Source organism: Lepus europaeus, chromosome 18, assembly GCF_033115175.1.
Source record: "Lepus europaeus isolate LE1 chromosome 18, mLepTim1.pri, whole genome shotgun sequence".
Classification (NCBI taxonomy): Eukaryota; Metazoa; Chordata; class Mammalia; order Lagomorpha; family Leporidae; genus Lepus; species Lepus europaeus.
The window spans coordinates 62423443-62437241 of record NC_084844.1 but is presented as its reverse complement, the minus strand read 5'-3'; the positions used below and the strand labels follow the sequence as shown (position 1 = coordinate 62437241).

At 45.5% G+C, this 13799-nt stretch overlaps 1 pseudogene; it reads right to left on the bottom strand.

Moving 5' to 3' along the window:
* Nucleotides 1–13799, bottom strand: part of LOC133777155 (leucine-rich repeat-containing protein 37A3-like) — a 95369-nt pseudogene that overhangs the window by 42449 nt on the left and 39121 nt on the right.

Below are 13799 nucleotides of genomic sequence, written 5' to 3'. Positions count from 1 at the left end.
CCATATGGGATGCTGGCATGGCAGGTGGAGGCTTTTCCCGCTCTGCCACAGCACTAGCCTCCCCATTTTCTTTCTAGACTTCTATTTTGCAAAATGCTTGTCCATGTTCACAAGTGTGCACAAGGATTTTCCTTGAAGCAATACATGAGAAGTGGACATAATCCAAAATCCATCAATAGCGGGATTATTAAGTAAACTGTGAAATGGCCATCCATACTATAGAATTTCATGTAGGAGTTAAATGAATAGGATAACTGACTGAGTACTAGAAGGGAAAGAAATCCAGGAGAAACCATGAAGTGAAAGAGCCAAGTTGCGGGATGTTACTATTTAGGTTAAAAAAGAAAGAAACCACACAACAAACTTATTATGCTCTATGTAAATATGTTTGTAGGTAAGTTTTTGGAAGGATATATGCCAAACTCAGAGCAGTGATTATTCCCTCATAGGTAGGGAGTTAGGACACAATGAAGGTCTTCACTATCCCTATCACTTTTTATCTACTAAGAATATAATCAGTATTACTGATAAATGATTCTTATTTCAAATTCTGTGCCTTGTTAAAACAACCATAGAATCATAATCAACAGATGTTGATTGTGACATGGAGAGGGGAATACTTTTTCTGGCATACTGACCTCAAAATAGTAGAACAAGAAAGCTCTTACAATGCAGTTAGTTTTTTGTATTCATGTTTTGGGAGCGTGTACTCACAGTGTCTCAGCCCAACGGTATGCTTTCCATACATGTTCATCAATGGAAGAAATTGAGTTTCCTTGGAAATTTCTGTAAAGGAACACAGTTCATATCCATAAATAGGTTGGAAAAGAATGAACAAAACGAGGCACCCTCATGGGGGAGTATTGAAATACAGAAATATTATCAGCTTTCTAATAAATACCAGTGCTCTTAAGGTCCATAGCTCTCTGCTTCCCGGTTTGCTCACTCAACAAATAATGTGGGGCCACTGACAAACAATGAAGCATCCTCTCAGAAGCTTAACTTCGTCTCTGTGCAATCTCTGATAGTAAAGACAGTCACTTTGAATATTAAGTATTTTCACCAAAATAACTCAGGTGTCTAAAGTGACTTCTATAAATCAGTGAGAAAAGGATAAATAATTCAAGAAAAAAATGGGCAAAATGTATTGTCACAAATAAGAATAATGAAAACCTATGACAGGTAATACCAGTGCTTTGGCCAAGCACCCTCTGCTGAAATCTTTCCAAGTACGGAATGGATACAGACAATTTAAAATCAGAGGGACTAATGTGCTGATGTGGAAAGCCTTTTGGAATACAGCATAGGGTAAAAGTGCCGATCACTGAGCCAGGAGCCAAGCATTACCTCCATAGGAAAAATAGTGAGAGGAGGTTGGAAGGAAAGACACACAGCCTGGGTTATGGGTGATAGAGTGAGGACCAGGGGATGATGAGGGTTTGTGGGGGTTCATACTTTCACATTTTATCCTACATTCTTTGCACTTTTTCAAAAGTGGGAAGGTACTCATAATCGACACATGTTTACAAGAAGCTGTTAAATGACTTATATTTAGCTTCAACTCTGAATTGCTGTGAGTGCTTACCTTTCACTCTGTCCTCAGTCCTCAGCAATAATGAACCTATTTGTTTTAGGTACACATTTTCCTGGAAGCAGGAGCAGCAATAAAACAGGTCTGCTCACCTGTCTGGTGGATATGTCCACTCGGGTTACTTTATGCTCACCAATAAAAAGTGCCTAACACCAAACACATCTCCTGCAAACGGGCTCTTCTTTCTGACTGCTGTGCTTCTGCCTTACAGACCACCATCATTCTCACTGTCATCCAGGGAAAGACTGTGGAGTCACCCGTCTCTATTTTCTGTTACGTCAATTGCACAATTCTTTAAGCCAGCTTTACAGATGAGGAGATTGAATCCAAGCTAAATAACTTTTCCAAAGTCACAAAGCTAATCACTGAGAGACCTGTGTTCAAAGCCAGGCAACCTGGCTCCAGAATCTATCCTTAAAACTGTTGTATCATCTCTAATAAGTTGGGATGAGGGTTGTGTTTAAGAATGGGAGTAAAGCAATGAGGTAATAATATGGTGAATGACAATACATAAATAATCAGGCAAAGGAGTAAGGGCAATCACACGAGACTGAAGAAGGCACACAAGACTAAGAGGAGGAGGATAACGAAAGCTCACAAGCAAAGTGGCCACTTGGGGGGGTGAACCAATGGAAAAAGGAAGACCTTTCTCTTAGTCTCTCTCTCTTTCACTGTCTAATTCTGCCTGTCCAAAAAAAAAAAACTACACACACACACAGTCAACATAAGGTGGGGACTTGAGGAAGGCTCAGAAGATCTTGAGGAAAAGCTGCTGAGACAGGCAGGCTGTAGGGAACTATGAGGAAGGGAGATTCTTACAATATGCTGAAGGTGCCGTTGTAGCTGTTGGGCTCTGGTACAGGAACTTTGTGAAGCTTCTGCACTGGGCTGAGGCCAGTGCATGAAAGTGTCTCATTTCTGCAGGAACAGAGCTCACATACATTTATGGTGGCAGCCGCATTCAGGGGCTGATCTGTGACTTCAGTTAGGGTTGAGTGCTGAGTCTGAACCTGGCTTGGATGTAGATCTGTAGTCTTCTTCAGGGATGGAGAGTGGCCAGCTTTTGTAGTGGGTACCAGAGTTCTGGTAAGCTCCATCTTGGAAGGCTGAGCTATGACACTGGGTGATAGTGGGTGCTGAACTTGATGCTGACCTGCTGTTGGAACTTTCATCTCATTGTCCCCTGGGGATTGAGGTACGAGCTCCTTTAGTGGCTCTGTAGAAGGAGTTAGGGTCATTTGCGTGGTAGTAGAAGGTTTAACCTCTGTAGTACGTTGTGGAGTTTGGGTAATTTCCAGGTCCCCAGGCTTAACTGTGACTTGAGGCAGGTTTGTATGCTGAGTCTGAATCTGGACTGGAGGTGAAAATGTCACCTCAGGGTACATTGGATAAGGAGGAGGAGATATAGGCTTCAAGGCTGTAGAATGTTCATCCTGTGTAGTGGGTGCCTGAGTTATGGTTGGCTCTAGCTTTGAAGGTTCAGCTGTGGCACTGGGTGACATTGGATGCGGAATTTGATCTTGACTTGGTTTTGGAACTACCATCTCATAATAAACTGGAGGCTGATAGACCGCTTCATTTTGTGGCCCTGGAGGCTGCCCTGAAGTCTCCTGGGTGGTTGGAAGTGGTTCACCCTCCACAATGGATTCTGGAGTTAGGGTAAGTTCTACATCAAAAGGTTGAACTGTGACTCTTGTCAGGGTTGGATGCTGCACCTGAACCTGGTCTGGTTGTGAAAGTACCTCCTCATGGTGCACGGGAGGTACTTTAGTCCTCTTCAGGGCTGTAGAATGTTCAGCCTTCCTGGTATGCTTTGCATTTATGGTAAGCGTTGTGTCCAAAGGCTGAACTGTGATATTAGTAGGCAATGTTGGAAATTGAGCTTGATTATGACCCAGTGTTGGAACTGTCACCTCTTGATGTGTTGGAGATTGGGTTACACCCTCCTTGGGAGGTTGACTTGAGGTCTCCTGCTTGTCTGTAGAGGGTTCAGTCACCATACTACTGGTTTCTGGAGTTATGGTAAGTCCCAGGTCCAAATGTTGAGTTGTGACTGGAGTCAGGTTTGGAGATGGAGCTGTAGTCTTGCTCAGTTCTGTAGGATGCTCAGCCTCTGTAGTAGGTTCTGTAGTAATGGTAAGTGCCAGGTCTAAAGGTTGATTTGTGACACTGGGTGATAGTGGAGGTTGATTTTGATCCGGACCTAATGTTGGAACTGTCATCCCATGATGCACTGGTGGCTGAGCTACAGTTCCTTCAGGTGGAGCCTCCTGCACATTTGTGGCAAGTTCAGCCTCTGTAATGGGCTGTGGAGTTATTGTAAGCACCAGATCAAAAGGTTGAAATGTGATGCGGGGTGATTTTGGAAACTGAGCTTGATCCTGAGCTGGTGTTGTAACTGCCACCCCCTGATATCCTGGGGCTTGAGCTATACCCTCCTTAGATGGCCCTGGAAGCTGAACTGGGGCCTCCTGCATGATTGGAGAAAGTCCCCCTTCCATTCCAGGTTGTGTAGTTATGGTGAGCTCCATGTCCAAAGGTTGAATTGTGACTTTGGTCAGGTTTGGTTGCTGAGTTTGAAGCTCCTGCTGGGTTGCAGATGATTGAGTATTAGGGAAGTCTTGTGGCTCAGCTGGGGCTTCATTTTGCACTGGAGCATGTTTTGCATTCTTGAGGGGCTCTGGAGACTCAGCTGGAGAAGGTTCCATCTTTTCAGGCAGTGCCGGAGGCTGGGCAAGAGGAGGCCTAAGCTGGGTTGGAGAAAATTCAACTCGCTTGGTGGGAACTGTAGGCTGGGCAGGTCCTTCCTGCTGACCGGGGTAAGGATAAACTTCTGGAGTGGGCTTTAGGGTTCTGGCAAGGTCAATATCCACATGTTTTGGTGTGGTTTCAGACAACCTTAAATGCTGAGTTCTGAGTATTTCTTCCGGAATATGAGGTGAAAATGTCATATTCATTGGAATAGCATCACTAATCTCTGGGAAGATTACTGAAGGCTGGTTTGTGTCTCCCTGTTGGAGTGGTAATTGGTAAGCACTCCTGGGGCGCTCTAGAGGTGGAACGGAAATCCCCTGCTGGCTTGGTGAAGGTTCCTTCAGTTCTTCAGGCTGAGCTGGGACCCCTGGAACTGGGGAGTGCTCATCCTCTTCCGGGGGCTTTGGCTGCTGAGCTGTGTCTGCCTCCTGGTCTTTCAAAGGCTCAGGCTCCATAGGGAACACTGAGGCTTGATCTTGGGCTTCCTGATGGATTGGAGAAGGTCCGGCCTCCTCGGGGGTCTGTACATTTTCAGCTGTTTCCTCCTGCTGGGTCATAGAGGGTTTCTCATCCTGGATAACTTCTGGAGATTGAATTGGCAGTGGTTCAACCTCTTCAAGAGGCTTTGGAGGCAGAGCTGGGACTGAGGCCTGAGTTGTTGTGACCTCATGGCTGACTGGAAATGTTTCCACTTCTGCTGCAGGTTTTGGTGTTAGGGTCAGCTGCAGGTCTGGAGGTTTAGTAGTCACACTGGGCAAGTCGTACTGCTGAACTTGATGGTGACCTGGAGGTAAAATGGTCACTGCGTGAGGACTTGGATGCTGGGCTTCTGTCTTCTTTCCAGAAGATTCAACCTCTTCAGAAGACTCAGAGGGCCGCATTGGTTGCTCCTGCTCACTGATATAAGGTTCGGTCTCCATAGGTGGGACTGGAGTCAGAGCTAGGGCCTCCAGCTGGCCTGGAGGAGCTTGAGTCTCCACCAGAGCCTCTGCATACTGAGCAATCTGCTCCTGTTCTCTGAGAGAAGGCTCTGTCTCCACGGGAGGGCCTGGAGGAGGCTGAGTCTCCACCAGAGCCTCTGCATACTGAGCTATCTGCTCCTGTTCACGGGGAGAAGGTTCTGCCTCCACGGAAGGGCCTGGGGTGTGAGCTCTGGGTCCCTGCTGGAATGGAGAAGGTTCTGTCTCTGCAGAAGGGACCGGAATCTGCTCTGGGGTTTCCTGCTGGGCTGGAGAAGCTTCTGTCTCCAGGGAAGGGCCCAGAGTTTGATATGGGGTCTCCTGCTGGGCTGGAGAGGGTTTTTTCTCTATAGAAGACTCAACATACTGAGCGGGCTGCTCCTGTTCACTAGAAGGTTCTGTCTCCACACAGGAGGGCCTGGAGTCTGAGCAGAGCCCTCCTGCTGCACTGGAGAAGAGTCCTGCTCCATGGTGGGCTCCGGAGTTATGGTCAGTGCCACATCTGCAGGCTTGATGGTAATGTTGGGCAAGTTATAACGGTGAACTTGATTCTGATCTAGAGACCAGTCAGTCCCCTTCTGAATCTGTGTTGTCTGAGCTATGATGTTCTCCTCAGGAGTTTCTAGCATTTGAGCTCGGGGATCTTGCTGTACTGGAGATTTGACTTCCACAGGGAGTGCCAAAGGCTTCTCCAGGGCCTCCAGTTGGCTTCTAGGAGGTTCAATCTCGGGAGACTCAGAAGGCTGAACAGGCTGCTCCTGATTGCTGGGGGAATATTCAGTGTTCACAGGCAGGCCAGGAGGCTGAGCTGGGACCCCCTGCTGGGCTACAGATGGGCTGACCTCCTCAGCATACTCTGAAGGCTGAGCTGTGGCATCGTTTTGGGTAGAGAAAGGTCCAGTGTTCTCAGGGAGCTCTGAAGTCTGAGCTAGACCCTCTTGAGTCCAAGATTCCACCTTCCCAGGGAATTCTGGAGTCTGCACTGGGGCCTGTTGTTGGGTTGAGGGGAGTCCCACTTCCTCAGGATGCTCCAGAGGCTGCGCTGGAGCCTGCTCCGTGCTTGGAGTAGATTGAACTTCCTCACCGGCCTCTGAGGCTGCTGTCAGCTCCGTGTCTGCAGGTTTCAGTGTGACGCTGGGGAAGTTTGCTTGGAGAGCTACAATCTGAGGTGAGGATGGAGTGTGAAGATGGTGATGCACTGATGCCTGACCTACTACTTCTGCAGTAGCAAATGGATTCTGAGCTGGGGCCTCCTGCTGCCATGGAGATGCTTCTTCCTCGGGCTGCTGTAGTTTTGGTACTGGGACCTCTTGCTGGGTTGAAGCAGGCTCATCGGTTTCAATGGGCTGTGGAGGCGGAGCTTGTTCTTCTTGCTGTGGGGAGGAGGATTGGATGGGCTCCTGAGTCTCTGGATTTGGAGTCTGGCCCTCCAGCAGGAATTGAGATGGTTCAGCCTGCTCAGAAGGCTGTGCAGGTTCCCCTGGGTTCTCCTGGGATTCCGTAGGAAAACCACTAGGATAGACCACATTGTCAGCCGGCAAAACTTGATTTTGACCCTGAAGCTTGGCCGCTTTGTCTGGAGTTCCTACACCAACCTTAGGAAGTCGTCTAAGCCGAGCTAGATCTTTCTTGGGGATCAGGGGTGAAACAATCAACTTGTTTCCTTGTGAACTCTGACTGTCTAGAGGCAGAACGAGTGCTTCAAATGACTGGTGAACCTTTCCTTCCAGTCGAGGAGGCAGAACTAGGGGCTGATCCTGATCCCTGTCTAGCACGGGAATGGCCTCTGGTAGCCTTTGTTGTCGAGGAAACCTATTGAAATACTAGTACGGAGCAGCAAGCTGTTCTGACTCTGGGGGCAGCCCTTGAGCTGAATCCATGTCCAGAAAAGGAACAAAACTCACAGTGGACTCTTGAGGTGAGGCCAGCATCTGAGAGGGAGCAGAAGACCGCAGGTCATCAAAGCTGCCGGGGTCTGCCAGGAGTGTGAGCGCGTCAGGTGATTCAGGTGGGGCATTCGAGGAGTGGGAAGACCAGGGCTCAGAGAGCCAAGGGAGGCTGGAGGTCAGCTGGACCAGGTCCTGGGCCCTCTCCAGAGGCTGAGTCGCCTGGACTGGTAGCCACAAAGGCTGCCAGTTGAAGAGGAGCCATGTGACCCACAGGCACAAATGGGTCATTGACAGGGTTTTCAGGATACAGTAACTCAGGCTGCTGGGGCACATGCAGTATGCCCTGAGTATGAGCTAATGAATTTTCAGGATACAGTAACTCAGGCTGTTGGGGCACACACAGTATGCCCTGAGCATGAGTTAATGAATTATGGCAGCCCCTTAGAGGGCATGCCTTAGCAACTGTGAACCCCGCCCCACCCTTTATGACACCTGACCTTTATTTACACATTCTTTATTAGGCTCCGCCTCCAGGGCTCTTCTGCTTTGAGCCAGGGCAGCCTTTTTCTACAGCCACTGGGTTACAGACCCAGGTGGCTCCAGAACCCCAGCAGCCCACTAGTGTGGGGTGGGGCTGGGGAGGCGGAGTTTCCCAAGGAAGTAACAGGGCTGGTTTTTTTTGGGGGGGTCTTCAGAGTTATCTGGTTCTGGTTGCTAGCTTGAAGTTTCCTCCTCCAAGTTCAAATCCAAGAGCAGTCTTTCCTCCCATCAGGGCTAGTTAGGGCAGAGGTAGGAGGACACATATTATGCTTATTTATTATGGAACAAGGCCATTTCCTCTAAAGTCTCAGTATCCTTGTTTTCATATTTGACAATTCTGTTAGGTAGGGGCTACAATGAAATCAGTTCTTAGAAGATTTCTGTAGAGACATGGGCAATTCAGTGTGGGTGTGATGATTAGAACAGAAATCAATAGCAGTTTACATTGGCATAGGAAAACTTCCCCCATTCTACCCTGGCTCAGTACAGCTGCTAACCTAGAAGTAACAATGGCACTTTTTAGTGGTTTTGCCCTGTGTGGCCCATAGAGAAGATACGTAAGATGTTAAAGTCCGCAAAGCATACTGCTGTGACCAGAACCCAGCTGACTTCCTTCAGAGCCCTTTTCATAATCTATTTTATCATGTACTGTCTGACACAGCTTCTGCTATGGAAACTCCAAGAGAGGACTCTATCTTATTCCCAGTACCTAGCACATGGCTTGGCATATGGCAATGATTTTCATATTTTTTAAATTTGAAATGATTATTTGAGAAGTAGAGAGACAGAGGGAGGGAGAGAGAGCTCTTTTGTACTGGATTATTTCCCAAATACCTGCAATGGCTGAGATGGGGCCAGTCAAACCAGAAGTCAAGAACTCAATCCAGCTTTGCCATATGGGTGGAAAGAACCCAGATACCCAAGCCATGGCTGCTCTCAAAGTCTGCATTAGGAGGAAGCTGGAGTTAGGAGCCAGATCTGTGTGTTGAACCCTAGGTACTCTGAATGTGGGATACAAATGTCTTTGTTGCCAAATACTCCAGTGTTAAAAATGGAAGTGAGGCTGGTGCCATGGCTCAATAGGCTAATCCTCCGCCTGTGGTGCTGTCACAGCGGGTTCTAGTCCCGGTCTGGGTACCAGATTCTGTCCCGGTTGCTCCTCTTCCAGTCCAGCTCTCTGCTGTGGCCAGGGAGTGCAGTGGAGGATGGCCCAAGTTCTTGGGCCCTGCACCCCATGGGAGACCAGGAGAATCACCTGGCTCCTGGCTTCGGATCAGCGCAGTGTGCCAGCCGCAGTGCGCCGGCTGTAGCGGCCATTGAGGGCTGAACCAATGGCAAAGGAAGACCTTTCCCTCTGTCTCTCTCTCTCAACTGCCCACACTCCCTGTCAAAAAAAACAAAACAAAACAAAAAACCCAAAACAGTGTCAATTAACATTGTTGGAGGGAATGAGGATGACTACAGTCTTTCTGTAAAGCGTTCTCTTAATACTGAATTTGTGTGTGTGTGTGTGTTTGGGCACAATAATCTAAATATTGTTATCTCATTTACAAAAATAAGACATTAATAAGACATTAATGAGAAAGATAAGTACATAAATACTTTATAAAAGTAGAGAATTAATCCATTAGCAAATACAGAAATATATATTGCAGGATAAAGTCACCAACTGTGACACTGGCATCCCATATGGCCTTGGGTTCAAGTCCCAGCTGTTGCACTTCCAATCCAGATCCCTGCCAATCCACCTAAGAAAGCAAAAGAAGATGGCCCAAGTCCCTGGGCCCCTTCACCCATGTGGGATATCTAGAAGAAGCTCCTGGCTTCAGTCTGGCCCAGCCATGGCCACTGCAGCCATTTGAGGAGTGAACCAATGGATGGAAAATCAATCAATCTCTCTCTCTCTCTCTCTCCTTTTTCTCTCTCTCTCTGTAACTGTGCCTTTCAAATAAATAAAATAAATAGTTTTTAAAAAGATCGGAGAAAAACAGAAAAGCATGTATGCTATAATGCAATAAGAAATGGTAGTGTTTGAGACACCAGTTAGGAAACTTGCATCTCACAACAGAGTACTTGGGTTCATATCTTGGCTCTTCCCCCAATCCCAGTTGCCTGCTAATGCACACTCTGGGAGGTAACAGGAGATAGCTCAAGTAGTTAGGACCCTAACACCCACATGAGAGACCTGGATTGAATTCTGGACTTCTGGTATTTACCTGACCCAGCCCCAGGCGTTAAAGGCATTTGGAAGATGAAGAGCAGATTGCTGTACTCTCGCTCGCTGTCTCTCTTGCTCCGTCCCTCTATGTCTCTCTCAAATACATACATAAATACATTTTTTAAATAGAAAAGATGATTGAGGCCAGCACTGTGGCATAGTGGATAAGGCTGCAACTTGCCATGCTGGCATCCCATATGGGCGCCAGTTCGAGTCCCAGCTGCTCCACTTCCAATCCAGCTCTCTGCTATGGCCTGGGAAAGCAGTGGAAGATGGCCCAAGTCCTTGGGCCCCTGCACCTGTGTGAGAGATCCAGAAGAAGCTCCTGGCTCCTGGCTTCAGATCTGCCCAGCTCTGGGCGTTGCAGCCATCTGGGGAGTGAACCAGCAGATGGAAGACCTCTCTCTCTGTCTCTCTGCCTCTGCCTCTAAAATAAATAAAGAAATCTTTAAAAAGAAATAAAGATGAAACTGATAATATTTCTTCAAAAATATAAGGGTATATAATTGTTTATGATCAAAGTTTAAGAGTAACATGAAACAGAAAACTTTGATTTTATTAGAAGATAGAACTGGGGCATTTTTATTTTTTAGATTTCTATTGTTTCTTGAATGCTTGTTTTCAATAAAGTAACATTAAATAAAAGTAAGTAAAATACTGAAAGGAAAAATTTTATGAACTACAGGTGGGGGAGACTATCTGTTACAAATTGAAGGAACCTAGAAAATTTGAAGGAAACAATTGATAGATTTATCATTATAAAAATGGTAAAAGATGCTATATTAAAAGCCAAAAATTCAAATTATAGAGTGGGGAAAATATTTTTAACATCCATAACAGGAAAAGGTTATTATCTCTAATATTTTAACAACACCTATAGGGTCTGGCATGGAGGCACAACAGATTAAGCCACTGTCTGCAGTGCCAGAATCTTGTGTGGGTACTACTTCAAGTCTCAGCTACTCCACTTCCTATCCAGCTCCTTGCTAATGCACCTGGGAAAGCAGTGGAAGATGACCCAAAATATTTGGGACCCACTACACACAGGGGAGACAAGGAAGAAGCTCCTGGCTCCTGGCTTTGGCCAGGCCCAGCCCTAGCCATTGCAGCCATTTGAGGAATGTACCAGCAGATGGAGGTTTCTCTCTCTCTCTCTCTTTCTAACCCTGCTTTTCAAATAAATACATAAATATTTAAAAATAAATCACCTACAAATTAATTAAAACAATTACTAGGGAAAAATATACTAGATGTATGAACCAGCAAGTCACACAAGACAAATTGAAAATGGCCTGCAAATACATGATAAGACAGTGATTTTCAATATTAATTATGGGTATGTCAATTCAAACATAACTTCTCTGCATATCTAATTGGCAAATTATTTTTATAAAAAATGGGTAGCACTGGGGACTGGAACTGGTGTAAGAAAATTGGCAGATTTAAGAACAGTTCATTAAAAAAATGTAAGAGCAACGGATGGTGATGCGCCAAGTTCTGCATATAAATTTCCCTGAAATTATCATCTGACTCCTAAAATGCACACGTGCAGGGCATACTGCAAGAATCTCGATGGAGACACTAGTCTTGTTTATGTGATCCCTTTGACTCTTAGTCCTATCATTATGATCAATTGTGAACAGAAATTGATCACTTGGACTAGTGAGATGGCATTGGTACATGCCGCCTTGATGGGATTGAATTGGAATCCCCTGGCATGTTTCTAACTCTACCATTTGGGCCAAGTCCTATTGAGCATGTTGCAAACTGTACATCTCCTCCCTCTCTTATTCCCACTCTTATATTTAACCGGGATCACTTTTCAGTTAAGTTTCAACACTTAAGAATAATTGTGTATTAATTACAAAGTTCAACCAATAGTATTAAGTAGAACAAAAAAACACTAAAAGGGATAAAGTATTAAGTTGTTCCTTGACAGTCAGGGCAAGGGCTGATCAAGTAACCGTTTCACATAGTGTCCATTTCACTTCAACAGGTTTCCTTTTTGGTGCTCGGTTAGTTGTCACCAATCAGGGAGAACATATGATACTAGTTATAGCATTAAATCACAATGTACAGCACATGAAGGACAGAGATCCTTCATGAGGAGTAAGTGCACAGTGACTCCTGTTGTTGACTTAACAAATTGACACTCTTGTTTATGGCGTCAGTAATCACCCTAGGCTCTTGTCATGAGTTGCCAAGGCTATGGAGGCCTTTTGAGTTCACCGACTCTGATCATATTTAGACAAGGTAATAGTCAAAGTGGAAGTTCTCTTCTCCCGACAGAGAAAGGTACCTTCTTCTTTAATGACCTGTTCTTTCCACTGGGATCTCACTCACAGAAATCTTTCATTTAGGTTTGTTGTTGTTGTTGTGTTGTGGTTTTTTTTTTGTTTGTTTTTTTGTTTTTTTGCCACAGTGTCTTGGCTTTCCATGCCTGAAATATTCTCATGGGCTTTTCAGCCGGATCCAAATGCCTTAGGGCTGATTCTGAGGCCAGAGTGTTGTTTAGGACATCTGCCATTCTGAGTCTGCTGTGTATCCCACTTCCTATGTTGGATAGTTCTCTCCCTAATGCTATAACTAGTACTTAAACAGTATTTTACACTTTGTGTTTCTGTGTGAGTGCAAACTGTTGAAAGCTTTACTTAATATATGCTAACTTGATCTTCTGTATATAAAGATAATTGAAAATGAATCTTGATGTGAATGGAAGGGGAGAGGGAGCAGGAGAGGGGAGGGTTGCGGGTGGGAGGGAAGCTATGTGGGGGAAAAAGCCATTGTAATCCATAAGCTGTACTTTGGAAATTTATATTCATTAAATAAAAGTTAAAAAATAAAAATAAAAATAAAGGAATCCCAATAGAAAGCAACATCTGCAAAGGTGAGAAACAAAGAGAATTCAGCTATAGCTACCGCTTGTGACAAAGATAAGAACATTTAGAGCTCGAATTCCATCAAGTTAGAGGGGTTGATTATCAGCTTGGCTTTTCTATGGAAGGGCCATAAAACATTTTCTATGGAAGGGCTATAAGAACAATAAAACAAACAAACAAACAAACCAAAACTATGAAAATATACTTCCACTGGCTCAAGGTGACTGGTCAACAATTTATCTTCCTAATGGAATAAAATAACTCTCTTCAGAGAAAGTATATGGAGTCCACAGTCCCCATAACTAATTTTCTAGTATTTAGTATATGTGACAACAGCACAATCAAAATACTAAATATGTGAAAACTGTGACCCATAGTGAACTGAAAAAGCAGTCAAAAGCAGTCAAAAGAAACTTAAATGACCCAAAAACTGAAGTTAGCAACAATTTTAAGAGGGAAACTACAAAGATTAGTAAGTCTGAAATTTTAAGTAAAAATGACCATTATGGGTGAGCAGATAGGGAAATTTCTGCAGAGAAGAAAAAATATTAGGCAGAACAAAATGGAAATGGTAGAACTGAAAAGTGAAATGTCTGGGACAAAAAAGCTCATGCCAGATGGACTTAGTAGAAGGGAATGGCAGAAGAGAGTGACCATGGGCCAGCGCCGTGGCTCAATAGGCTAATCCTCCACCTGCAGCACCGGCACACCGGTCTAGTCCCATTAGGGGCACTGGATTCTGTCTCGGTTGCCCCTCTTCCAGGCCAGCCCTCTGCTATGGCCTGGGAGTGCAGTGGAGGATGGCCCACGTCCTTGGGGCTTGCACCTGCATGGGAGACCAGGAGAAGCACCTGGCTCCTGGCATCGGATCAGCATGATGTGCCGGCCACAGCGCGCTGGCCACGGTGGCCATTGGAGGGTGAACCAACGACAAAAGGAAGACCTTTCCCTCTGTCTCTCTCTCACTGT